General features: G+C 45.1%; 1 pseudogene; it reads left to right on the forward strand.

Annotated features, from left to right (window-relative positions):
• Positions 1 to 534: 534 nt before the first annotated feature.
• LOC140369462 (uncharacterized) lies at positions 535 to 27951 on the forward strand (annotated as a pseudogene).
• The last annotated feature ends 33 nt before the right edge of the window (positions 27952 to 27984 follow it).

Below are 27984 nucleotides of genomic sequence, written 5' to 3' on the forward strand. Positions count from 1 at the left end.
ACCTTTGTTTAGACCTGGTTTAGTCCTGGTTTAGTCCTGGTTTAGACCTGGTTTAGACCTGGTTTAGTCCTGGTTTAGACATGGTTTAGTCCTGGTTTAGACCCGGTTTAGTCCTGGTTTAGACCTGGTTTAGTCCTGGTTTAGACCTAGTTTAGACCTGGTTTAGACCTGGTTTAGTCCTGGTTTAGACATGGTTTAGTCCTGGTTTAGACATGGTTTAGTCCTGGTTTAGACCTGGTTTAGTCCTGGTTTAGACATGGTTTAGTCCTGGTTTAGACCTGGTTTAGTCCTGGTTTAGACATGGTTTAGTCCTGGTTTAGACATGGTTTAGTCCTGGTTTAGACCTGGTTTAGTCCTGGTTTAGTGCCCGTCTGGGTCTTGGCTGATTCTTTATTATATTAGAAGTAAAAATAGATGATTTCTCGGTAGAACTATATTTGTTTGTTTGACACGACCTGCAGACACAGGAGTAAATCCATCAGCCGGAGCAGCAGTGAGGACTTCAGCACTTTGAGACCTCCAGGGGCCTCGGAAATGCAGAGAGCGCACAGTTCTGAGGCCCCTGAAGAGGCCGAGGCGGTCCTGGGACAGAACGGGGACAGAATCCACTCCCACATGGACCGAGGTGATGAATGACCTGAGCAAAGCTTATAGATATGAAACAAGAGAGAGAGAGAGGGAGGGAGAGAGCGAGGAAGGGAGAGAGAGAGAGGGGGGAGAGAGAGAGAGGGAGGAAGAGAGAGAGAGAGAGAGAGGGAGGGGGAGAGAGAGAGAGGGAGATGGGGGAGAGAAAGGGAGGGAGAGGAGGGGTGAGAGAGAGAGGAGAGGGAGGGAGAGAGAGAGGAGGAGGGGGAGGGAGAGAGAGAGGAGGAGAGGGAGAGATCGAGGAGGAGAGGGAGAGAGAGAGGAGAGAGGGGGAAGGAGAGAGAGAGAGGAGGAGGAGAGAGAGGGGGAGAGAGGAGGGAGAGAGAGAGGAGGAGAGGGAGAGAGAGAGAGGGGGAGAGAGAGAGAGGGAGGGAGAGAGGAGGAGAGGGAGAGAGAGCGAGGGAGAGAGGGAGGGAGGGAGAGAGAGAGAGAGAGGGGAGAGAAAGGGAGGGAGAGGAGGGGAGGAGAGGGAGAGAGAGAGGAGGAGAGGGGGAGAGAGAGAGAGGGAGAGAGTTAGAGAGAGAGTTAGAGAGAGAGGGTGAGGGACGGAGGGAGAGAGAGAGAGAGAGAGAGGGAGGGAGGGAGAGAGGGAGAGAGAGGAGGAGGAGGAGAGAGAGAGAGGAGAGAGGGGGAGAGAGGAGGGAGAGAGAGAGGAGGAGAGGGAGAGAGAGAGAGGGGAGAGAGAGAGGGAGGGAGAGGGAGAGAGAGAGAGGGGGAGGGGGAGAGAGAGAGAGGGAGGGAGATGGGGGAGAGAAAGGGAGGGAGAGGAGGGGTGAGAGAGCGAGGAGAGAGGGGGAGGGAGAGAGAGAGAGGAGAGGGAGGGAGAGAGAGAGGAGGAGGGGGAGGGAGAGAGAGAGGAGGAGAGGGAGAGATCGAGGAGGAGAGGGAGAGAGAGAGAGAGGGAGGGAGGGAGGGAGAGAGAGAGAGAGAGAGAGGGGAGAGAAATGGAGGAAGAGGAGGGGAGGAGAGGGGGAGAGAGGAGGAGAGAGGGAGAGAGAGAGAGGGAGAGAGAGGGAGAGAGTTAGAGAGAGAGTTAGAGAGAGAGGGTGAGGGACGGAGGGAGAGAGAGAGAGAGAGAGGGAGGGAGAGAGAGAGGGAGAGAGAGGGGAGAAAGAGAGGAGAGAGGGGGAGAGAGAGAGAGAGAGAGAGGAGAGAGGGGGAGAGAGGAGGGAGAGAGAGAGGAGGAGAGGGAGAGAGAGAGAGGGGGAGAGAGAGAGGGAGAGAGAGAGAGAGGGGGAGAGAGAGAAGGAGAGAGAGAGAGAGAGTTAGAGAGAGGGAGAGAGAGTTAGAGAGAGAGGGAGAGAGAGGGAGGGGGAGAGAGAGGGGGGAGAGAAAGGGAGGGAGAGGAGGGGAGAGAGAGAGAGGAGGGAGAGAGAGGAGGAGAAGGAGAGAGAGAGAGAGAGAGAGAGAGAGGAGGAGAGGGAGAGAGAGAGAGGGAAGGAGGGAGAGAGGGAGAGAGGGAGCTTCCAGAGAGCAGGTTAAAGCTGTGCCGTATATACCCTGTCGAACTTTTTGTTCAATAAATGAAAACTGAAACAATCATTTGACTCATATTTATTGCTTTTATTGTCTCTCTGCATCAACAGGAAACTTTTTGGGGCAAAATATCAAACATTTCAAGTGCAGAGCAGATGGAAATGTCCACAAAAGTCCAGAACCTCTGTCTTCTTCAAGTCTCAACTCTTTTACTTTTTCACTTTTCACTCTTACATCAAAAAATATATACGTACAGCGTGAATAAACAGTCTAATTAAAAAAAATAAGCCATACAAAAATGAAAATAGCAAAAGTCCTTCAGAGTGAATGTTGAAGTCCTCGTGACCTTCTCCGTGACCTTGTCCGTAACCTTGTCCGTGGTGGCTGCAGTGCCTCTTGTAAACACCGGGCGGAGCCTAATGTGAAGTCGATGGGTTCTGCACATTTGGAGCTTTGGCTCATTAACTCATCGATAAACCACCATCGAACCTCGTCCTCCATTTGTCCCGATCCGAAGCAGCGACGCCAAAGTTTTCCAACATTTCAAATAAAGCGAGTGTTTGTCTCCCGAACGATGTGGTTTACGTCGGTATTTTGTTTAACCGCGCCGTCTTCTTCACCCGAAACATAAGATCAGGCTAGAATAATCCACACTATGATCCAGTTAAAGTCCATCCGACAGTTTAAACTTCACATTTCACTAAAACACGATTATATTTCAGATTTGACTAAACATTTGTTTGTCCCCAGTTTGACCGTTTCTGTAAAGTTTATAACTGTTGTTATAAACTTTGTACTTCCTGGTTGGACATAAGTAGAGGTGATTCCACAGCTGTTACCATAGCAACCAGACTGTAAACAAGAGCCAAACTCCACATAAATGACACAACAGTTCTGATCTGACACAATAACACCATAAAACACGTTTATTTAGTCCAACCATGGTTTAAACTGTCTCTGTGTCGCACACTGATGACATCACAGAGGGCTTCAGATCCACTTCCTGTCATTTCAAACTTGTATTTTTCAAAATGTGATCACAAACTGCAACTTAACAGAAGAAAAACTATGATAAATATTGACCACAGGTTCTACACCATTAAACTAAGTCAGAATTATAAAAACAGCAGAACCTTTAATATGGACTTTATTGTTAAGGTGACTTTATTTGTATAGATTTGATCAGCTTTATGACGTACAATTCAGGTACGATTTTGTATTATTTATTTATTTATTCATTTATTAAAGAAACATCAACATCACATAACAGAGCAGGACTCCAGCAAAAATGGGTCAAAATGGGTCAAACGCAGAAGCGAAAATGAACAAATCACAATTGCTCACGTTACAATTTTAACAATTTCGGGATTTTAAAAAGTGTTTGAAAGTGAGGGAATTTTTGCCATTTTTGTATTGACAAACCCGTCGACATTTCAACCAAAAAAACAAATCAAAACCCATTTATTCAATAACAGAAAGCTCAAATATACCATGAAAAACAGTTAAAACGAGCCACTGTTGGTGCTCCACAGGCTTGTGACTTTGCCCCTGCGATATTCACGGGCAGAACGTGACGCAGCGAGCGCTTCACACGGGAGAAAGCAAAGTGGAACTGCAGTTTGCTTAACGCGCCTGGTGCTGATTGCGCGTCGCCGTGTCGACATGGTGTAAACTATTCTGTCTTTTGTCAGTTTGGAAAAAAAAGTCCCTAATGAGCCTCAAATAGTTTCCTTGTTTTGCCGTAATGAAAAAACTGATTTCCCTTTTCGCCTCGACCAAAGATCAGGCGCAGAATGAAGTATGCAAATGTAATCTATTTATCAGGCCGCGCTTATGGCAGAAAGCTATTAATTTTTCTGACACTTAAACATATGCATCAGCCGCCGCCCGCAAATGATTCCAAACGTGATTATTTACCCATTTTAGCGCCTTGTTATTTTTCTAAACTTTCTTTCCCTCCTTTTTTTTTTTTTTTTGTGTGTGTGTTTTTTTTGTTCCTGTCTGCGAGATCGTAATGGGCCCTGATTGAAATTTCAAGGGAGAGAAAAGTGTGTGATGCATTGTGGGTTATTTAATGGGAAGAGAGAGAGAGAGGGAGAGAGAGAGCGGAAGGGAGAAGAGAGAGAGAAAGAAAACAGCGGGAGAGAAAGAGAAGAGAGGGAGATCAAACGAGAAGAGAAAGAGGGAGGGAGAGGAGAGAGAAGAAAGAGCAAAAGGGAAGAGAGCGAGAAAGAGAGAGGGGGTGAGAGAGAAGAGAGAGAGAAGAGAGAAAAGAAAGAGGGGAACAAGAGAACAAGGGAGTTAAGAGACAGAGAAGAGAGAGAATGAGAGTGATACAGACAGTGAGTGAGAAGAAAGAGAGAAAGAGGAAGAAGAAAGAGAGAGAGGGAGGGACATTGAAAGAGAGGGAGAAAGAAAGAAAGAAAGAAAAAGTGAAAGAGAGATAGAGATGATTATCCATTAGTAAGAGAAGGAAGGAAGGGAGAGAAATGGAGTAAAAAGATGGAAAGAGGGAGAGAGAGAAGTGTTTAAAGTGCTGAAAGGGAGAGAATAAGCAAAAAGAGAACAGAGAGAAAGAAAGGCAAATAAGCCACGTTTGTACTGACCCTGCTCAGTTTGCTTCTGTTTCATCCTCCAGTGTAAACGAGGAAGTACTTCTGGTTTATCCTCCAGTGTAAACGAGGAAGTACTTCTGGTTTATCCTCCAGTGTAAACGAGGAAGTACTTCTGGTTTATCCTCCAGTGTGAACGAGGAAGTACTTCTGGTTTATCCTCCAGTGTAAACGAGGAAGTACTTCTGGTTTATCCTCCAGTGTGAACGAGGAAGTACTTCTGGTTTATCCTCCAGTGTAAACGAGGAAGTACTTCTGGTTTATCCTCCAGTGTGAACGAGGAAGTACTTCTGGTTTATCCTCCAGTGTAAACGAGGAAGTACTTCTGGTTTATCCTCCAGTGTGAACGAGGAAGTACTTCTGGTTTATCCTCCAGTGTAAACGAGGAAGTACTTCTGGTTTATCCTCCAGTGTAAATGAGGAAGTACTTCTGGTTTATCCTCCAGTCTAAACGAGGAAGTACTTCTGGTTCATCCTCCAGTGTAAACTTTCCTCCTGTTCTACTACATTGTAACAATGAAATTTCCCCTTGTGTGGATATTAAAGGATTATGTCGGTATAATCCCTCATAAGGATTATCTTATCTTATCTTAAACGAGGAAGTACTTCTGTTTCATCCTCCAGTGTAAACAAGGAAGTACTTCTGGTTTATCCTCCAGTGTAAACGAGGAAGTACTTCCGTTTCATCCTCCAGTGTAAACGAGGAAGTACTTCCGTTTCATCCTCCAGTGTAAACGAGGAAGTACTTCCGTTTCATCCTCCAGTGTAAACGAGGAAGTACTTCTGTTTCATCCTCCGCTGTTTCCGCGTTCATTTCACGTCTCTACAACGCAATCAACGTCTCTTCGCGCGACGCATTTTGGGCGGGAAAAGCCATATTTTGAAACGTGCGCGGGGGAAACGGCTAACGCTAACGCTGGGCTAGCTTTGTTTCGCCAAGTCTGTCGGCTCATCGAAATAAAGCTATCATCGCTGGAAATACGGCGGGGTAAAAAAGAGTGAGAGGGAGAGAGAAATGTAGGGAAGAGAGCGAAGAGACACGAGGAAGCGAGCGCGGCGAGGAGAGGAACACTTTCCCGCCAGCTCGTAATGGCCCTTGATTGAAATTTCGCGCAGGAAGAACGCCAAAAAAAAAAAAAAGAAGAAGTAGTTGTTCCGCGGCGGAGTATTTAATGGGAAAAATAATTGCGTGTCAGATGAAACAAAGCGTGGCGCTGTAACAGGCGGCAGCAGCACAGGGTCAGGTTGTCGGTTCAATTACAGCCGCGTTCATTACGTCCCGCTGAGATCTGCCACTCAAACGGTATGTATGCAAATGAGAAGATTAATTCACGGCGTACGGCAGCGGGGCCCGGGCGCTTTGCGTTCGCGCCGCTTTTGTCTTTAGTCAGCGACAGTTTTTGAATGTTTGTGTCAACTTTGAGGGAAAATAGTGTCGTGTTATTTTAGTCAAGTCGGCAAAATGTTGTGATTGTGACGTGAAAAGAGTGAACGGGCAAAACGGTCTGATTCGAACCGCGGTGTGGACGTAAACGCAGACTGAGGCCGAGCTGTTTGTGTCAGGTCGTAAGCAGCTAATGCTAATGCTAGTTTACATAGTGTTGCGTGGCTATGCTAATAAACGTTAGCATACCCGCAGACAGTTTTAACGAGCCTCATTTCCAACTGTCCGGGTGTTGTGCGGCGTTCTCGGAGGTCGGACCTCGGAGAGACAAACATAACGGACTGTAACGACTCAAAACAAACAATAAAACCAATACAATAAAACAATAAAATGTGCCCAAATCAAACAAAAATATTGATCCAGTAAAGTTAATTTATCAACCTGGAAAGTGTTATTACATCTTTAAGTTATGAATCAACATTTGAACCTGAACTTTTTCGTTTGTCGTCATTAGCGCTGTGTAGAAGTTAGCACCATTAGTGCAACATTAGCAAAACATTAGCACAACATTAGCACAACATTAGCACAACATTAGCACAACATTAGGATAACATTAGCACAACAGTAGCACAACATTAGCACAACATTAGCACAACAGTAGCACAACATTACCACAGCATTAGCACAAAATTAGCACAATATTAGCACAAAGCATATCTAACTACAGAGGTTGTTTCTCGTGACTATGCAACAGCGGAGTTAACGCCTTCAAAATGGCGACAACCGATGAGTCACGTGACTGAATCCCACTGATATCATTGGCCGGTCTCCTTTTTTATCATTTCCTTCCAAACTGCAGGAGAGAAGGACCCGGATCGAGGCGGTTTGGGTCCCGCAAACATCGGAAACTATTCAAACATGGTGGAAAGCTCGGCGTCGTCGCTATGTCGCGCGCGCACACGCTTCCTGTAGTTAAAGCGCGTCGTGTATATCCCGTCTTATCGTTGTCATATTCTTCACTTCCCCGTTCTCTCCATCTCTTCACAAGGTCATGTGATTTACTGTCGAGCGCAGCGGCGAGAGAGGCTCCGGGTAGATCAATCTCTCTCAGTCCGAGTCCTGTGGGAGGGGCTCTGGATTTTTTTATTCTATTTTTTTTCATCCTACACATTTTCACCGAAGAGACCGTTTCGTTGTCGCTTCCAAACGTCGACCGGCGGATCTTCGGGGAGAACGACGCGTGTCGCCGTTCTGGAGGTCGAGCGATAAATGGAGCTGTCGCGGAGACTCGCAGCGGAAAGTCTCGTACAAATATAGCGCGGAAAAAGTCAAACGGAACAAACCAAACAAATAAAAAGACACAATCGGCGTGAATAATGCCATAATGAGGAACTTTCCGGGCGAAACTAGGTGGAGAAAAGCGCCTGAAATGTACTACTATTGGTGTAAAGTGATGTGATGTAATTTTCTTTCTTCTGCAGCATAAACACAAGCATTCGAACCATTATCTGGTCTCCATGACGACGAGCCGGCTCTTTAATCCTGATTGGTTTGTCATTATCGGTCCGGGGTGAGGCCTTAGATGTTTTTATTTATTGAAAGAATGTTGTGCCTGAATGTCTGGAGAAAGATGTGCTTGTAATGCCGTACTGCGGAGCGTCCCGAGTGTAACGAGCAATGTTTTGTATTACTTTATATCCAACACGACCAATTAACCAAGAAAACCCCTGGACAACCCATTTTTTTTTTTTAAATCTCAAAAAGTCTACAAATTCTTTATCATTTCATTTATCAAATTAAATTGTTCTATATTGAGCAGTAAAATCATCACAGTTCATGAGTTCTTTGTGGGAAGATCAACCTCGAGGGCTCAAAAAGGGCCAAATCCACCAAAGAAAGTAGTGCCACGTCATTGTAAACAGGCCGGCGTCGACACAAACCGAGAGAGCGCCTCGAACGCCAAACAACGTTTACGTTTACGGACATTAGATCAAACGACTATAGCGCCACCCGATGGCACGGGAGGTCGGAGCACGTCGCAGGCCGTCGAAATCCAATGCACAACAAAATCAACGCAATGACAATTGTTTACAGAACAAAACGGATAAGAAGCGCTATATATATGTTTCTGAGAAAATAGATTTGAAATATGATCAAAAACGAGAAAACAGTGCTCCTTCTTCTCCGTCATGTGCGCTCAATATTCCCAAAGACAAAAGACACTTTGCCCGTTTAGAACATTAAAAATCCTTCATTAGAGCAGGACTATTAACATGAAATATGCGCTAATGCGTTTGGGCCCAGCACGTCCCGATAACAGAGGAAACAACTAACGAGGATAAAAGACAAGCACGAGACAAGCAGCAGAAAAGTGACGCAGTTCAACCTTTAACCACTGTGACACCCTAAGCACGACAGTAGCACGACATTAGCCCAACATCAGCACAACATTAGCACGACAGTAGCACAACATTAGCACGACAGTAGCACAACATTAGCACGACAGTAGTACAACAGTAGCACAACATTAGCATGACAGTAGCACAACAGTAGCACAACATAAGCAGAACATTAGTACAACATTAGCACAACATTTGTACAAAAGTAGCACGACAGTAGCACGACAGTAGCACGACAGTAGCACGACATTGGCACAACAGTAGCACAACATTAGCATGACAGTAGCACAACAGTAGCACAACATAAGCAGAACATTAGTACAACATTAGCACAACATTTGCACAACAGTAGTACGACAGTAGCACGACAGTAGCACGACATTGGCACAACAGTAGCACAACCTTAGCACAACATTAGTACGTCATTAGCACGACATTAGCACAACAGTAGAACAACAATAGCACAATAGTAGCACAACAGTAGCACAACATTAGCTCAACAGTTGCACAACATTAGCACAACATTAGTACAACATTAGCACAACAGTAGCACAACATTAGTACAACATTAGCACAACAGTAGCACAACATTAGCACAACATTATTACATTAGCACAACAATAGCACAACAGTAGCACAACATTTGCACAACATTAGTACAACATTAGCACAACAATAGCACAACAGTAGCACAACATTAGCACAACATTAGCACAACAGCAGCACAACAATAGCACAACAGTAGCACAACATTAGCACAACATTAGTACAACATTAGCACAATATAAGCACGACAGTAGCACGACAGTAGCACAACAGTAGCACAAGCAGGAGACAAGCAGCAGAAAAGTGATGTAGTTCACCTTTAACCACTGTGACACACAAAGACGTCCAAAAGAGTTATTAAATTAACAAAACGGAGAAAAAACTGCACAATATCGTCTATTGGAGACACGCCCACCAAAGACCACACGTCGCCGTTCCCCTTGACACCCTCCCCCCCTGTCCTGGGTCAGTCCCGGCTCTTCAGCATCCATCTCCCCCCGTGACAGCGCAGTCATCTTCATTGTCCGTGTCCTTACTTTAGCCCGGGAGCCCATATATAAAGACCTCCCCCGTCTCCTCGCCCGCCCGCCTGACAGTCCATGCCTCATCCTTTCTCACAAGTGTCATTTCTATCCATAATGCAGACGTTTTATGGAGCCGTCCCGGTCCGGTCCGTCCCATTGACTCCAGCGGGCGAGAGCGGGCGTCGGCAGAGCTTCTCCGGGTTGAAAGTTCGGGCGCTATCGGGTCCGAACGTGTCTGTTTCGGTTGAAACTGTGGCAACGTTTTAATGAAAATCGGGACCGTCGTCTGATTTCCGGAGTGTCCCGATGTTGTCTGATGCGCGTGAACTGATTTCTCTGCGATTGCCGAAAAAATCGCCCGAAAATTGCGCAAAAAATAAAGCGTAAAGACAAAACCGCCTGAAACTGACACGTCACCAGATGTTTTTGACGGTCAGATTTATCTACCGTATTTTCTGGACTATAAGTCACACCCTTTTTCATAGTTTTGGCTGGGGTGCGACTTATATTTACACTTATATACTTATACTCCAGAGCGACTTATATGTGATATTATTTGTTATTTTCACACTTGCAACCGCATTTCATACTCCAGTGAGACTTATATATGTTTTTTTCTTCTCAATTATGCATTTTCTGGTCGGTGCGACTTATACTACAGTGCAACTTATATATGTTTTTTTCTTCTCAATTATGCATTTTTTGGCCGGTGCGACTTATACTACAGTGCGACTTGTACTCCAGTGCGACTTATACTCCAGTGCGACTTATATATGTTTTTTTCTTCTCAATTATGCATTTTTTGGCCGGTGCGACTTATACTACAGTGCGACTTGTACTCCAGTGCGACTTATACTCCAGTGCGACTTATATATGTTTTTTTCTTCTCAATTATGCATTTTTTGGCCGGTGCGACTTATACTACAGTGCGACTTAAACTCCAGTGCGACTTATATATGTTTTTTTCTTCTCAATTATGCATTTTTTGGCCGGTGCGACTTATACTCCAGTGCGACTTATACTACAGTGCGACTTATACTCCAGTGCGACTTATACTACAGAATATACAGTAATTACTGCGAGATCTGATTATTCTACTTACATTTTGACAGCCTGCGCCAAAAAGGTCGGGAGTCTCATTTATAAAGCAACGTTCAAACATTCCACGACCTTCCGCGATACGTTTGCGATCGATGAAAAAGACGACGTCGCTTGGGATCGACCCGGGGCGGTCCGACAACTCCGGGGTCTTTCGCGGACGAAGAAGACGGTGCTCGGGGAAGACGCGAAGGGTCCCGTAACGGATTCCACGTAAATCTTCGTAAATGAGGCCCTGGTCCTGGAGAGGCGAGCGTTTACCCGTGTTTCATCGCTGTCCCGTCATCAAAAACAGCTTCGTTCGCGCTCGTTTCGCCGATCGTGTTTCTCGAGATCGTTGCGTCGCGGGTAAAGATCGGACTCCTCCCGTGACGTTTTTTTAAGTCCATAAACCTTCGCCGAACTCCGCGTCATGAGGTCAAACTGCGCTCAAAACGATCGCACGGCTTAGTCTGCGGCAGCCGTCACATTGCCAAAGGGCTTCATTCATTGTTTTTTTTAATAGTTCACAGTAGATGCTATTTTATGTCGTAAAATGTGAAAAAACATGTTTTAAAAGGCAATTAAAGCTGAACGAATGCATAATATGTCGATTATAAGGCACGTTGAGGTAAAGGGGGGGACCAAGGGGGAGTCTGGGGGCGGAGACCGTCCCGCCGTGACCCGACCTTGACCCCTTTTGGGGCGGAGCAATAGTAATCATACCTCATCATTTCAGTTTGACTTTGACGCCGAGCGAAGGAACAGCCATAAAGCAAAGACAACAGAGTGGACAAACAGCCGTAAAGTCTGGACAATTAACACCAGCTCGTTAAAGAAATTAAGACTCGGATTAACGAGGAGTCGGGAGCGACCTTCAGCGAAATCAGCTCTTCTTCTTCACACTTCTGTCTCTTCTTCTTCTTCTTCTTCTTCTTCTTCTTCTTCTTCTTCTTCTTCTTCTTCTTCTTCTTCTTCTTCTTCTTCTTCTTCTTCTTCTTCTTCTTCTTCTTCTTCTTCTTCTTCTTCTTCTTCTTCTTCTTCTTCTTCTTCTTCTTCTTCTTCTTCTTCTTCTTCTCTTCTCTTCTTCTTCTTCACACACTTCTGTCTCCAGCTCTTCTTCTTCACACACTTCTGTCTCCAGCTCTTCTTCTTCACACACTTCTGTCTCCAGCTCTTCTTCTTCACACACTTCTGTCTCCAGCTCTTCTTCTTCACACACTTCTGTCCCCAGCTCTTCTTCTTCACACACTTCTGTCTCCAGCTCTTCTTCTTCACACACTTCTGTCTCCAGCTCTTCTTCTTCACACACTTCTGTCTCCAGCTCTTCTTCTTCACACACTTCTGTCTCCAGCTCTTCTTCTTCACACACTTCTGTCTCCAGCTCTTCTTCTTCACACACTTCTGTCTCCAGCTCTTCTTCTTCACACACTTCTGTCTCCAGCTCTTCTTCTTCACACACTTCTGTCTCCAGCTCTTCTTCTTCACACACTTCTGTCTCCAGCTCTTCTTCTTCACACACTTCTGTCTCCAGCTCTTCTTCTTCACACACTTCTGTCTCTAGCTCTTCTTCTTCACACACTTCTGTCTCCTGCTCTTCTTCTTCTTCTTCTTCTTCTTCTTCTTCTTCTTCTTCTTCTTCTTCTTCTTCTTCTTCTTCTTCTTCTTCTTCTTCTTCTTCTTCTTCTTCTTCTTCTTCTTCTTCTTCTTCTTCTTCTTCTTCTTCACACACTTCTGGACACTTTTTACATCTGTGCTTTCTTCTCCACAACAGTTTTTAAGTTGGAGTTCAAGCAAACAAACAAATAAAACAAATAAAACTACAAGAAAAACAAGAACACTGATTAAATTAGCTTCTGTTCACCAAAGATAAAAAAAAAATAGTCGGTCAAATATGCAGTTTAAAAAAAAAAAAAAGTTTTTAAGTGCTACATTTACTTTTTTGCTCATGTATCTGTAATTTTCCACCACTTCTGGGCTTAGATTCTAGAGATCGGACTTTTTTACGACTGCAATTCAATTATTTAGTTTGTTTTCTCATTTCTCTTCAAAGTCAGTTTGATTTTTCACGCTTTTGTTTCCAGATTTACGTAACTTGTCAACGCATTCGTCCCGACCCGCGTTCTCCGAAGTCAAATAACAGAAAAACCCAAACTTGTTCCAAAAAACCCGCTGGAATCCGTTCAGAAGTCACACACTTTGAGTTCGACACCTGATTGAACAAACAACGACAAACAAACGACATTATGCCGCCGCAGAAGCATCGAATCGTCGAAACGAGCCGCGGCGTCGATCCAAGGGCCCCCCCTGCCTGATCCGCCCGCCTGATTCGCCACACTGCGCTACGCTAACCCAACGAGCTGGATGTGTGCGCGGGGAAATCGATGCGCTCCTGACGAGGCGACGGCGGAACGCGTCTCTGTGTTTTACGCGTTTCCTTCCTTTGGCCGCGGCGCATTTGTCAAACCGCTGGAACGCTGTCAGGAAGAAGGGGGGGAGAGAGGAAGAGGGGGAGACAGGTGGGAGAGAGGAAGAGGGGGAGAGAGGGAGGATGGAGGGGAGAGATCGAGGGAAACGACAGGGAAGGGGATGGGAACGATTGGGAGAAAGGGGCAGATAGGAGGTGTGGAGAAAGAGAGAAGGAGGGATAGAGGGAATAAAGGGGAGAGAGTGACTGTTTGGGAGGAAGATGAATAATGGAGAAGAATGTGGGAGAAGATTCAATTCAATTCAATTTATTTTTGTAACACCCAAAATCACAACAGCGGTGGTCTCGGAGGGCGACAGTGACAGGGCGTGACAGGGCGACAGTCCCAGGGTCCCTTGTCCTTAGACCCTCCTTCTCGGCCTGGAAAAACAAAACCTCTTTGGGAAAAAGTAGAACAGTAGAACTGGAGGCGACACTGACAGTGTCCAGTGTGACTATCTGCTCAGATAGAGCGTCTCGTACATGTTTAGGACCAGCACAATGACCTCGGTTTGTTCAGGGTTAAGAAGCACATAATCAAGTGTCATCCAGGTTTTTATCTCCTTCACACAAGTACTAAGTCTGTCGACTTGATCGCTCTGATCGGATTTCATTGATAAATGTGATCATGTGACCTAAAGGCAGCGTATGAAGAGTAAACAGAACTGGACCCAGTACTGACCACTGTGGCACACCGTAAGTTACGGATCGAGCGAATATGAGAGAGTTGAGGAGGAGAGGAGGAAAGGAGGAGAGAGGAGAGGAGGCGAGAGATAGAGTGAATAAAGGGGAGAGAGAGACTGTTTGGGACGAAGGTGAAGAAAAGAGAAGAGTGGGGGAGAGAAGGGGGAGGCAAAAAGAGGAGAAAGTTTCAAGCAAATATGAGAGAGTTGAGAAGGAGAGAAGGAGGGAAGGAGGAAAGGGGAGGGATAAACAGAGAGGTGCTAGAGAGGAGGAGAGGCAAGAGATGGAGAGAGAGGGAGAAAGGAGGGAGAGAAGGGCGGGAGTTCAGTCAAAGTCCCAGAAAAAGTCTCACCGTGTTTGCCCTTTATGTTTTTGTGTTCGACTTTTGCTTTCGCTGTTTCGTACGTCGGTCCCAACATCGTTTTTAGTTTTCAATTTGAGGAAAGGAGAACGGAGAGAGCGGGAGAAAGAGACGGAAGAAAGGATGGAGCGGGAGAGAGAGAAGGAAGAAAGGATGGAGCGGGAGAGAAAGAGACGGAAGAAAGGATGGAGCAGGAAAAAGAGAAGGAAGAAAGGATGGAGCGGGAGAGAGAGAAGGAAGAAACGATGGAGCGGGAGAGAGAGAAAGAAGAAAGGATTGAGCGGGAGAGAGAGAAAGAAGAAAGGATGGAGCGGGAGAGAAAGAGACGGAAGAAAGGATGGAGCGGGAGAGAGAGAAGGAAGAAAGGATGGAGCGGGAGAGAGAGAAGGAAGAAAGGATGGAGCGGGAGAGAGAGAAAGAAGAAAGGATTGAGCGGGAGAGAGAGAAAGAAGAAAGGATGGAGCGGGAGAGAGAGAAGGAAGAAAGGATGGAGCGGGAGAGAGAGAAAGAAGAAAGGATTGAGCGGGAGAGAGAGAAAGAAGAAAGGATGGAGCGGGAGAGAAAGAGACGGAAGAAAGGATGGAGCGGGAGAGAGAGAAGGAAGAAACGATGGAGCGGGAGAGAGAGAAAGAAGAAAGGATTGAGCGGGAGAGAGAGAAAGAAGAAAGGATGGAGCGGGAGAGAAAGAGACGGAAGAAAGGATGGAGCGGGAGAGAGAGAAGGAAGAAAGGATGGAGCGGGAGAAAGAGAAAGAAGAAAGGATGGAGCGGGAGAAAGAGAAAGAAGAAAGGATGGAGCGGGAGAGAGAGAAGGAAGAAAGGATGGAGCGGGAGAGAGAGAAGGAAGAAAGGATGGAGCGGGAGAGAGAGAAGGAAAGGATGGAGCGGGAGAGAGAGAAGGAAGAAAGGATGGAGCGGGAGAGAGAGAAGGAAGAAAGGATTGAGCGGGAGAGAGAGAAGGAAGAAAGGATGGAGCGGGAGAGAGAGAAGGAAGAAAGGATTGAGCGGGAGAGAGAGAAGGAAGAAAGGATGGAGCGGGAGAGAGAGAAAGAAGAAAGGATTGAGCGGGAGAGAGAGAAGGAAGAAAGGATGGAGCGGGAGAGAAAGAGACGGAAGAAAGGATGGAGCGGGAGAGAGAGAAGGAAGAAAGGATGGAGCGGGAGAGAGAGAAGGAAGAAAGGATGGAGCGGGAGAGAGAGAAGGAAGATAGGATGGAGCGGGAGAAAGAGACGGAAGAAAGGATGGAGCGGGAGAGAGAGAAGGAAGAAAGGATGGAGCGGGAGAGAGAGAAGGAAGAAAGGATGGAGCGGGAGAGAGAGAAGGAAGATAGGATGGAGCGGGAGAGAGAGAAGGAAGAAAGGATGGAGCGGGAGAGAGAGAAGGAAGAAAGGATGGAGCGGGAGAGAGAGAAAGAAGAAAGGATGGAGCGGGAGAGAGAGAAGGATGAAAGGATGGAGCGGGAGAGAGAAGGATGAAAAGATGGAGCGGGAGAGAGAGAAGGAAGAAAGGATGGAGCAGGAGAAAGAGAAGGAAGAAAGGATGAAGCAGGAGAAAGAGAAGGAAGAAAGGATGGAGCGGGAGAGAGAGAAAGAAGAAAGGATGGAGCGGGAGAAAGAGAAGGAAGAAATTATGGAGCGGGAGAGAGAGAAGGAAGAAAGGATGGAGCGGGACCTTTGTCAGTTTGTGTTTGACAGTTTGAAGTAGTAGATTTTACAGACTGAACCGACTTGTTTAGAGAGCGAGAGAACAGTAGAGGAGGGGAGGGAGGGAGGGAGGGAGGGAAGGGAGGAAGTGAGAGAGATGGAGAGATGGAGAGATGGAGAGATGGAGAGATGGAAGGCCAGAGGTTAAGTTCCTCCCTGCGGTGAGTTTTATTGGATTGTTTAGCAGCAGAAGGATAATGTTTTTGTCAGCGAGCGAGAGAGGGAGAGAGAGAAGGGAGGAGGACGAGAGGGAGGAAAGCAGGGGAGCAGAGGGAGAGAGAGGGAGAGAGAGAGGGAGTGAAAGAGGGAGAGAGGAGTGAAGAGTGTGAGACGAGGGCAGAAATAAGAAACAGCAGGACACAGGAGCAGAGCTAATGTCGTGCGGAGAGAATATAAATAGATGAAGAAGAAGAAGAAGAAGAAGAAGAAGAAGAAGAAGGAGAAGAAGAAGAAGAAGAAGAAGAAGAAGAAGAAGAAGAAGAAGAAGAAGAAGAAGAAGAAGAAGAAGAAGAAGAAGAAGAAGAAGAAGAAGAAGAAGAAGAAGAAGAAGGAGTAGGAGATGGAAAAGGAGGAGAGAGGAGGAGGAAAGGAGGAGAGAGGAGGAAGGTAGAGAGGGGGAAATATTTAGAGGAGGGGAAGAGGATAGAGAGAGGGAGGAAGGAGGATGGGAGAAAGATGGAAATATTGAGAGAGAGGAGGAGAGAGGTAAAGACTGAGAAGAGGAGAGAGGGGAAATGACAGGAAGTGACATCACACCAGAGACACTCATACAGGAAGTGACATCACACTCATTCCAGTCAAAGTTTATGCAGAATTTACACAAAAGAAACAACTTTTTTTCACTCTTTAAACATGAATTTAACAAAATAAATAATCATTTCCTGGTGTGATGTCATCAGTTACAAACAGGAAGTGAAATTATGAACAATTTGCTATTCAAAATTATATATATATATTATATATATCTTAAGTGCATTTTAGTTCAGTGAGTGGTCCGGCCTGTAGGGGGCGCTTTAACGCTTCTGGAATAACGTAACGAATCATAATGAATAAACCTGTGACCGAAATATACTCGTCCTCAAGCGATTTGGTGAAAGTGTCCGAGCTTCACCTCCTCCTCTTCTTCAACTTCCCCTTCCTCCTCCTCCTCCTCTTCACCTCATCCTCCTCCTCTTCCTGCTTCTCCTCTTCCTACTCCTCCTCTTCATCTTCCTCCTCCTCCTCCTCCTCTTCCTGCTCCTCCTCTTCATCTTCCTCATCTTCCTCCTCCTCTTCCTATTCCACTTCCTCCTCCTCCTCCTCCTTATCCTCCTCCTCTTCTTCCTCCTCTTCCTCTTCCTCCTCTTCTTCCTCTTCCTCCTCTTCTTCGTCCTCCTCCTCTTCCTCCTCCTCTTCCTCTTCTTCCTCCTCCTCCTCTTCTTCCTCCTCCTCCTCTTCCTCATCTTCTTCCTCTTCTTCCTCCTCTTCCTCCTCCTCTTCTTCCTCTTCTTCCTCCTCCTCTTCCTCTTCTTCCTCCTCCTCCTCCTCTTCTTCCTCCTCCTCCTCTTCCTCCTCTTCTTCCTACTCCTCTTCCTCTTCCTCCTCCTCTTCTTCCTCTTCTTCCTCCTCCTCTTCCTCTTCTTCCTCCTCCTCCTCTTCTTCCTACTCCTCTTCCTCTTCCTCCTCCTCTTCTTCCTCTTCTTCCTCCTCCTCTTCCTCTTCTTCCTCCTCCTCCTCTTCTTCCTCCTCCTCCTCTTCCTCCGCTTCTTCCTCTTCTTCCTCCTCCTCTTCCTCTTCTTCCTCCTCCTCTTCCTCTTCTTCCTCCTCCTCCTCTTCTTCCTCCTCCTCCTCTTCCTCATCTTCTTCCTCTTCTTCCTCCTCTTCCTCCTCCTCTTCTTCCTCTTCTTCCTCCTCCTCTTCCTCTTCTTCCTCCTCCTCCTCCTCTTCTTCCTCCTCCTCCTCTTCCTCCTCTTCTTCCTACTCCTCTTCCTCTTCCTCCTCCTCTTCTTCCTCTTCTTCCTCCTCCTCTTCCTCTTCTTCCTCCTCCTCCTCTTCTTCCTACTCCTCTTCCTCTTCCTCCTCCTCTTCTTCCTCTTCTTCCTCCTCCTCTTCCTCTTCTTCCTCCTCCTCCTCTTCTTCCTCCTCCTCCTCCTCTTCCTCCTCTTCCTCACAGACACAAAGCCCGATGGCCGCCCCGAGCCCGCGTTCTCCCACGACTCCTCCTCGCCCTCGCCGCCGCCGCCGCCGTCTGGAGCGGGGCCGTTTTTCCCATGATCCTTTGCTGGCGGCGGGAGAGCAGAGGGGAGAGTCGGGAGGCACGGCTTAATCTTACGCGCCATTAAGCCCCCCGCGCCACGCCCGCGCCTCCGCATACATCATCCACGCTTAATAAACATAACGATGACATAAGAGGTAATTTCCATTTTAAAGGGAAATGAAGAGTTCCCGCCAAAAAAAAAGAAAAAGTAAATTATCGGGGAAGTACAAAATAAATTATGTTTTTTGTGCCACTTAGAGAGGAGCGAGTGGAGTGTGTTTGGGGGCTGTTTGTGTTTGGGGGGGGGAGGTCACAGAGAGGAGCGCAAAACGGTCGCGGCGCCGGTCGAGGTGAGCGAGAGCCGTGGCCATGTCTGCCCCGGGGCGACTCGGCAGAAGTGTGGCCAAAGAACTCTGCCCGTCGCCCGATTCGGCGGCTTTTACAGTCACGCCGCGACAAGGACAAAAGAGGAAATGGAAAATATGTTTCATTTAGAGAAATCAATTTGACACTTTTGCAGTTTAATTAAAAATGTGAGAAAAATGTGTAATAAATCTGGCATTTTAAGTGTAAAAAATGACAAAAAAAATGCAGATATTTGTGACGGAGCCAGATTTAAATGTATTACTTCTTTATGTTGACATATTAAGATATACAAATATTTTCTGTAGATATTGTGTTTAGTTTGTGCGTAAACTAGACTTTCCCCTCATTTATGAAGTAAAAACTTTCATAAATTAGAAATATAAAATCAACAAATCACTGAGTACGATCGGACGACTCATTGAACTAAAATGCAGTTAAGAGAAATATATTTCGAGCTAAAAAATGTAAAAAATATCACACTAGGAAATTACCCAGCAAACACTGGGCCAAAACTCATCTAATGTCACTTTTTAAAAAATTTGACGAATAAAAATATATGAGAGCGACTTTATTTTGTTGAATTCATATTTAGAGAGTCAAAAAGAGTAGTTTATTTGTGTAAATTAATCCCGACATCCCTAATGTGATGTCACTTCCTGTCATTTCCCACAGATTTTTCAACGTTTTCTCCACAAATATCTGCTCGATTGGTGTAAAACTATCATTTATATGTACGACAATTAGAAAATCGTAAACACCTGTCACACGCCCCTTTAAACTTTGTCTCGTGTAACTCTTTTAAAACGTGTGCACGAAGTCGACGTTCCGTCCGAAGTCGAGCTCAGTTTAAACGTCAAACTCGCTAACAACCTTACTTCCTGGTTCGCGGCCAATAAAACGGCGTTATAACCGGTTGCGGGCGACACACGGCGGTCTCATTTTGACCCTGCCCCGAGCACAGAGCACGTTCGTCGCTCCTCACGCTTCCCTCACGCTGGCCCGCGCACGGCTCGGATCTAATTACACGGCGTCCCGCAGCGCTGCATTTACTGCGGATGAGCTCAGCAGAATCTACCCGAGCGACCAATGTCAATTTTTACTACTTTCTCTGCAGCGGCGCGCGTGTCGGAGCGGCTCTGCGGAGGGCGGGCGCGCGTGTCGGAGCGGCTCTGCGGAGGGCGGGCGCGCGTGTCGGAGCGGCTCTGCGGAGGGCGGGCGCGCGTGTCGGAGCGGCTCTGCGGAGGGCGGGCGCGCGTGTCGGAGCGGCTCTGCGGGGGGCGGCTCTCCGTTAACCCGCCGTGAGTCTCAAACGGGATAAAAATGTGCCACGATCGGACGCTTTTCTGTATCAACTGAAGCGTCAGAAAGGATGAATTAAGTTTCGTCTTAAGCTATAACGTTGTGAACATTATTATTTGACATTTTGGTCATTGTAAACGTTGTAAATGTTATAAAACGGCTTCATAACAGAAACACGTGGTGACATTTCAGCAGCGGATTGTCATTCACGTGTTTCTTTTTGAGGCCTGCACGTGTGACCAAAAGTCTGGTTTCTTTCACAGCTGTGGGCGGGGATAGGGGGTAGGTGAAAACAGCTGCTGATGTTAAAGTCGGTTGAATGTTCGGAAGAGTTCAAATGCAGGATTACGGCACTAAAACTCTACAAACATGTAATTTGTGCAGGATTTAGAGGTCTTAAGCGTGATTATCGGGGCGTATGTTCTCGTATGTGAATAATAAAGTGCCGCGGCTCGAGCCATGTCAGGTGGTTATGAAGCAGCTAATTGTGTTCACACGACTTTGACTGCTTTACTTTAGCGTCGCACGATTAATGAGCCCGAGTTTCCCACAGACTCTGACAGCTCCTCATCTTTTCCCTCGTCAGCACTTCAGGAAAACATCTCCTCACTTTGGATCAAACTGCTGAGCTCACTGCAGCTCCTGTCAGTCAGAGGTCAGAGGTCAGCTCACTGCAGCTCCTGTCACTGCAGCTCCTGTCAGTCACAGGTCAGAGGTCAGCTCACTGCAGCTCCTGTCAGTCAGAGGTCAGAGGTCAGCTCACTGCAGCTCCTGTCACTGCAGCTCCTGTCAGTCACAGGTCAGAGGTCAGCTCACTGCAGCTCCTGTCAGTCAGAGGTCACTGCTGCTCCTGTCAGTCAGAGGTCAGCTCACTGCAGCTCCTGTCAGTCAGAGGTCAGCTCACTGCAGCTCCTGTCACTGCAGGTCCTGTCACTGCAGGTCCTGTCACTGCAGGTCCTGCAGCATTTTGATGTTATAACAACAACATTAACAGCCACCTGTAGTCACATCACACAGATGGGAAAACAAAATGCGAGTCAGGCCCAATCTGAGAAATGTGATTCATATTCTCTGTGAAAAGATAAAGCCCTGTCCCACTGAAACTTGTCTGAAACTCGCTCTGCTAAATGTCAGATCCTAAATGTCACTCTTAATGAATCATTTTATTTCTTCTTATAATCTTGATTTGATGTTTTGAAACTGAAACATGGCTCGACAAAAACACAGGGAATGTATTTCTGATAGAATCTACCCACCCAACTTTAAGTTTCAATCTGAAACTCGCCGCTCGCATTTCTCCCGCTCACGTGTCTCCCGCTCGCCGCTCACATGTCTCCCGCTCGCCGCTGACGTTTCTCCCGCTCGCCGCTCACGTGTCTCCCGCTCGCCGCTCACGTGTCTCCCGCTCGCCGCTCACGCTTTTCCCGCTCGCCGCTGACGTTTCTCCCGCTCGCCGCTCACATGTCTCCCGCTCGCCGCTCACATGTCTCCCGCTCGCCGTTCACATGTCTCCCGCTCGCCGCTCACATGTCTCCTGCTCGCCGCTGACGTTTCTCCCGCTCGCCGCTCACGTGTCTCCCGCTCGCCGCTCACATGTCTCCTGCTCGCCGCTGACGTTTCTCCCGCTCGCCGCTGACGTTTCTCCCGCTCGCCGCTCACGTGTCTCCCGCTCGCCGCTCGCCGCTGACGTTTCTCCCGCTCGCCGCTCACGTGTCTCCCGCTCGCCGCTCACGTGTCTCCCGCTCGCCGCTCACGTGTCTCCCGCTCGCCGCTCACGTGTCTCCCGCTCGCCGCTCACGTGTCTCCCGCTCGCCGCTCAGGTTTGGCAGGTCAGTGTCTGCGTCTCAGTGCCATTAGGCTGGATGCAGACGCGGCGCTTCATCTGAATTCATTACGTAGGATCTATATCCGCTGCTCAGGCCAAGGACACCATTTGTAACTCGATGCAAATATCTATCATTAAACGCTGACACCTCATTTTTTTTCTCCGCCCAAAGAAAGAAAAATGTCCCGCAAATGTGTTTTGTTCCCGGAGCAAATCGACGAACCTGAAATCGAGCTTTTTGTCATAATTTCATCTCCCGGTTTATCATTTGCATAAAGTTTTAAATGAACAATATGACAAATGCCGCGAGTCACAGCTGAACAGCTCTGACGGTCATTTAAAGGGACTAAAGTGTAATATCGGGAAGAATAATGGTTTTATGGGGTTTATATACAATCATGTGGTTTTATTTAAGGATCAGTCACATGTACAAATATATATACACAAATATCAGTGATTTTGGAGTGTTTCTTTGATATCGGTATCGGTCCGATGGTGGATATTTAGCCGATGTTTGGCTCTATTTATCTTTTATCCGCACTGTCCCAGGCTGTGTGCTCGTGCGTGAACCCCAGTTTGTGACTCATGAGTAAAAATGGAAATAGAAGATCAATTAAGTTAAAAATGTGGCTATAAATGTATTCAAGCGCAATTATTTTATATCCAGATGAATAAATGTTGTTAAAAAAAAATCAAAAGCTAAACGTTAATTTGTTTTCTTTATCTATATTTTTTATTTTTCAAAATAAAATAAAAACCAACAAGCACAGAATGAAATAAATAAAATAAATACAATAAAATAAATAAAATAAATCCATCCATCCATTTTCTACCACTTGTTCCCTTTTCGGGGTCGCGGGTGACTGGAGCTTATCCCAGTGACTTCGGGCCTTAGGCGGGGTAAACAATAAAATAAATAAAATAAATAAAATAAATAAAATAAATAAAATAAATAAAATAAATAAAATAAATAAAATAAATAAAATAAATAAAATAAATAAAATAAATAAAATAAAATACAAATAAAATACAAATAAAATACAAACAACAGTGATCTTGCTGTGGATTTTAAAGTCTTAATAATCCGTATCGGCTAATATCGATAATCTCCCAGAGCAGCAAGACAAACATGAGTGATCGATATTGGCTCAAAACCCCCATATTGGATCATCCCTGGTTTTATTGGAGGTTTGCATTAGTATTCATACTTCTGGAACTTTTACATATTCACTCACGTCACAACCACACCACACACCACACAACGACACATAATTATGAAGTGGAAGGAAATTACAGCTGAAACTCTTTTGAGGTAAGTCTCTACCGACTTTGCTCAACTTCAGACTGAGAATGTTGCCAATTCTTCTTTGCAAAACAGCTCAAACGTGAACCTGAACAGATCACATAGAAACATTAAAGTCCATATTAAAGGTTCTGCTGTTTTTCTAATTCTGACTTAGTTTAACGGTGTAGAACCTGTGCTCAATATTTATCATAGTTTTACATCCGTTAAATTGCTGTTTGTGAAGACATTTTGAAAAGTAAGAATTTAAAATGACAGGAAGTGGAGCTGAATCCCTCTGTGATGTCATCAGTGTGCGACACAGAGACAGTTTAAACCATGGTTGGACTAAATAAAGGTGTTTTATGGTGTTATTGTGTCAGATCAGAACTGTTGTGTCATTTATGTGGCGTGTGGCTCTTGTTTACAGTCTGGTTGCTATGGTAACGGCTGTGGAATCACCTCTACCTACGACCAACCAGGAAGTACAACTATAAACTTCACAAAAACGGAAAAACTGGGAACAAACGGGCAAAATGTCGAGTAGAATCTGAAATACAACCGTGTTCGCTGCGTTTTAATGAAATGCGCAGTTTAACCTTTCAATAATGCTACTATTCTGTGCCGGAAAAAAGTTAGCTTCGCATTCTTTGTCTACCTCTTTCAATATAAATTTACTTTTTTTCACCCCGGCCCTCCCCTTTCCCCCTCTTTTCCACGGCGAAGCGAAAGCAGCGAAAACAAGAAGACATTAGATGTGTTTTCTGTCATTAAGCGATGATGTGTTAGCCCTATGCGGTCCGCTGCAGTATTTATAGTCCCGCGCGAGCCCCGCTGCGGCGCCTGATAGCAACGGTAATGGCGGCGAGCGGCTAATGACGACGCCGCGACAGCCGGGGTAAACAAACGCTTTCACCATCTGCATTCGAGGGGGTCACGTACGGACGGCGGGACGGACAAATATACACGAGGAACGAGGAGAATCCAGGCCGCTCGGGGTTGGTTTTCGCCCACTTTTAGTCGATTTTCTTTTTGGCGTGAGGAAATTGTGGCGGGAATTGCTCCGGTTGCTTATGTAGACGAGGGTTAAGCGTGCGCGACGTCTGGAGGGGAACTGAGCAAATAATGTCAGGAGAATGCGGGCGTTAAACAAGAGAAAAGGATTGTTTTTGAGCGAGTAAGTCAATAGAAGAATGTGGAGATCTGAAAATGGGATGAAGCCGTAAGTGTTAACGATAAGAACATAAAAGTATGAGCTGAGATGACATATTCTGTGAGTAAAATATAATGTGGCGTCTTCAGAACGGTCAATCACGAGCGCAGTCAATGGGACGTTAGCAGGTCCGTAAATATAGGTAACAAACACCTATAATTAATATATTTTCTGCAGTTAATTTGAGTAATCATAGTAAATAAAGGTGATTAAGTGGTTAAAGAGGTCACGCACTTGAAGGTTGTAAATAAAGTGGATGCATGTGTCGAAAATGTTTGAATACATTTTTTTTTTTAAATCAAAAACTGGTGCTTAATTGGAGAAAAGGCGGTTTAGAAAATTAGAAACAAAAAGCTTCTGAAGCCTCAGAACTCCTGCCACGGACACATACGTGGATACAGCTTTGGAATGTACTTTTGGCGGCTGGAAAAAAAGAAAGGGGCGACGCAAATGTCACCGACGATCAAAGGCTGGACTGACATTGGAACAGACATCAGACAAATGGAAAACTTTCTATTTCATTAGATGCCACACCTAATTATTATTTTATAGGATTTGATTCGCTCTGGTCTTGTCTTGTTTGTTTTTGTTGTTTTATCTTTTAGTAAAAAAATAAATAAAAAAAATAAAATAAATAAAATAAATAACATAAATAAAATAAATAAAATAAATAAAATAAATAAAATAAATAAAATAAATAAAATAAATAAAATAAATAAAATAAATAAAATAAATAAAATAAATAAAATAAATAAATAAAATAAATAAAATAAATAAAATAAATAAAATAAATAAAATAAATAAAATAAATAAAATAAATAAAATAAATAAAATACAATTAACAAAAGAAAATTAAAAAAATATATAAAATTTTAAATAAATGAGTAAATAAAAATAAAGTAAATTCTAATAATGATAATAATAATAGAACTAGTTTTGACAGAACCAAATTAGACTTTTAATTTAATTCAGATAAGCCGTGATATAGTTTCTTTTGATGTTTAGTCCATGTCTACTTGTGTTATTATTTTGATATTCCCTCTGGAAAAAAGAAAAGGAAAAAGAAAAGTGAAATCCTTTATTACATCATTATAACACGTCTAAAAAATATGCACCAACACGATGAATATAGAAAACATAAAGCAGTACGTTGCGCTGTAGGATGTTGACGTTATCCCTAATTTGTGCTGGAGGTTTTAATATTCATGCAGACGTTGTTATTGAAGTCAAGACGTTTCCGACCACCATCCAGAAGTTATTTTCAATCTGAATGCACTGATCTGAAGAGAAACGACACTAAAAAACACTGTTCAGATAACTATGAAACCATATATAATGCGCAATGTAAAGTCGTTGTGGCTTGTGTGAAGTTGGCTGTGGTATTCATGAGCTAACGGACTTCAACACCATCAACCCCGTCGTACATCCCAAGGTCCCCCTCCCCTCAGCCTCGCTCAGATCGTCCTTGAACTGGATTCTAACCGGTCTAAAGAGCCGTTTGGACCAGACCAAGTTCTCCATTAGCGCCGAGGTGCTAAAACGCAGCACTAAACGGCGATATCGGCGGGAACCTGGGACAATGCGACCATAAAGGAGTAAACAGTGTGTGCTGAGCGAGCCGTTTGCGACCGAAGAGGACCCACAGGTGATGCTAATGTGCCGGTCGCGGGGAATGGACTCTGCGGTGCGAATTTACCAGCGTCTGGGGGGAAATGTGGAGGAGGTTTTTGCCCAGTTTGAAACGCTCGGCCAAGAAAAAGGAGATTTTGTAGGTCAAACCGGATCAGATCTGTACATGAAGAGTCTACAACCACGATGCAAAAGACAAACTTGGTTGAATTGAAGACGTATTTGGTCTTCTTTAGCTGTAGATATCTCTATTTCCAGTGTTCTTTTCTCTGTTGTTGTAAATCTTGACATCCAAAGTGCGAGAAAGCAAGAATGCCCCCTCGTCTCGGTTAACCCACTGCTGGTGTTTGTGTCGTTCTCTGCCCCAATAACCTCGGCTCCGTTCTCTAAAGACGCTGAAGAAATCCGGTTTTCAGAGATAAAACGAGCATTTTACGGAAAAGTATGCCAAAAAAAACTGTACAATTTACAGTGTTGCACATCAATGTTTTCAAAAACTCTTCAACTGATGATGATTCTTTAGTTTAGACGTTTAGATGGAAGCCAAACCTGAGCTTTCAACCACATTATGACGTATAGTGATTCACGCCAGTTTTAGTCATGTTTATTCTCCTGTTTTCAAAAACGTAATACTATTAGTTCAGTTAAAGCTCGTCTTACAGAGTAAACAGTACAATCGGGATATAGTTAATACGGTAATTTAAGATAATACCTGTCAATTTTTGCAGTAATTACATTTCAAGCAATAAAGATAAGACTTTGTGAGATCAAATTGCCAAGATTGTTCTTATTAGTGGAAAATTATCTCATAAGATTGTTCAGATATAAAAAAGTTGCCGAGTTAAACGTCTTGAGAAGCTGCAGTTGAAAATACGCAGCTAAAACGACAAAATTAGGAGCCGAACTTTAAGATTATGTCAAAATCTCCCCTCGTTCTCGTCAATCTCGTCTCGTATGTCGTTTTGTAAGAACTAAATCTCGTCCAAACTCTAAAACGACCGCAATCCAACCGCTCGACGGCAACAGTCCTGGCGCGAACTGGGATTGAACCATCAATCCTCGAGTCCGTGGCCCGGTATTTAACCACGGGCCATCATCGTCCGGGTGTTCAGAAGCGCCAGGAACGCCTCATAAAACGACTCCTCCGTCTCCCGCCGTAAACCAGCGCAGTGGACACGGCTCCGTTGGCTCCAGAATCGAGTTAAACGACAGTCAAACTCGTTATTCCGTCGGGCGCTTGTAACGAGCCGTTTGTTGGCTTCAATGTGAGCCACCGGCGGCCCATAATGCGCCGTATATGACGTGTTAACAAAGGGGATGACGCCGGGACCAGATGCTGAGCTGATTTATGCGTCCGCTAAAGCGATCGATCCGAGCCCGTATCGTCCGGCGTGTTCGCACTTCTGATCCGATTGACGCAAACTCATGTCATGGAAAAGATGACCAAAGACCGTAACCTCAGACCGTAAGACGAGCATTTTTGTCCTGATCGGGGACTTTGTTTGGTCCGGTTCTAGTCCACGTTTAGTCACGGTCAAGGGGAGGTTTTGTTTTTGCGCTAGAGTTCGTTTATGGAATGATCCTGACAAAAGATTCGAAAGAGAACAAGAATAAAAGCAATGGTATTATGTAAAGCATGGTATTTTTGTACGTTAAATTAAATGTAAATGTTTAGTGTCGTGTTTTAAGTTGAAAAAAGGGGCGGATAACCAAATATTGCGCATCTTTTCATTCACTTTTCTTTCATATGCTTAACTGTGTGTCACTGATGATGTCTTTTATGTGTTTATTCTAGTTTTGGCCTCAGTTTTGATGTGGTGAATGTGACAATTAAGCGTTTATGAAGGAAAAACAGTTGCTATTCTTGCAGTTTGAGCCAGATGTTGCTGAGAAATGGCTTAAAAACACAACATTTTAAATGCGCACCTACGAGCAGAGGAGACGAAAACTCACCGAAATGCATTTATAGAAAGTTATATGTCAGTTTGACTTTGAATTAATTTATTTGTGTTCAATCACTGAAACTTTACAGTTCATTAAAGCGGAACTAAGTAAATTTTTTACCTTTATAAACGTCTTTGAAAAGTCCCTGTGATGGTTAAATAATGTGTATTCTGGGCGTTTGAAGTGCCCGTCGTCGCCCCCTGCTGTCTCTGGACGGAAAACCAGCCTTGTAACGTTTGCCGACACCGACCCGGCGACAAACTCTCCTGAGAAACCCTGACTCTTTTTTATATTTGGCTGCGTGAAATGTTTT

Source organism: Eucyclogobius newberryi, unplaced genomic scaffold (genome assembly GCF_026437365.1).
Source record: "Eucyclogobius newberryi isolate DKJ021-1_F unplaced genomic scaffold, fEucNew1.0.hap1 SCAF_20, whole genome shotgun sequence".
Classification (NCBI taxonomy): domain Eukaryota; kingdom Metazoa; phylum Chordata; class Actinopteri; order Gobiiformes; family Gobiidae; genus Eucyclogobius; species Eucyclogobius newberryi.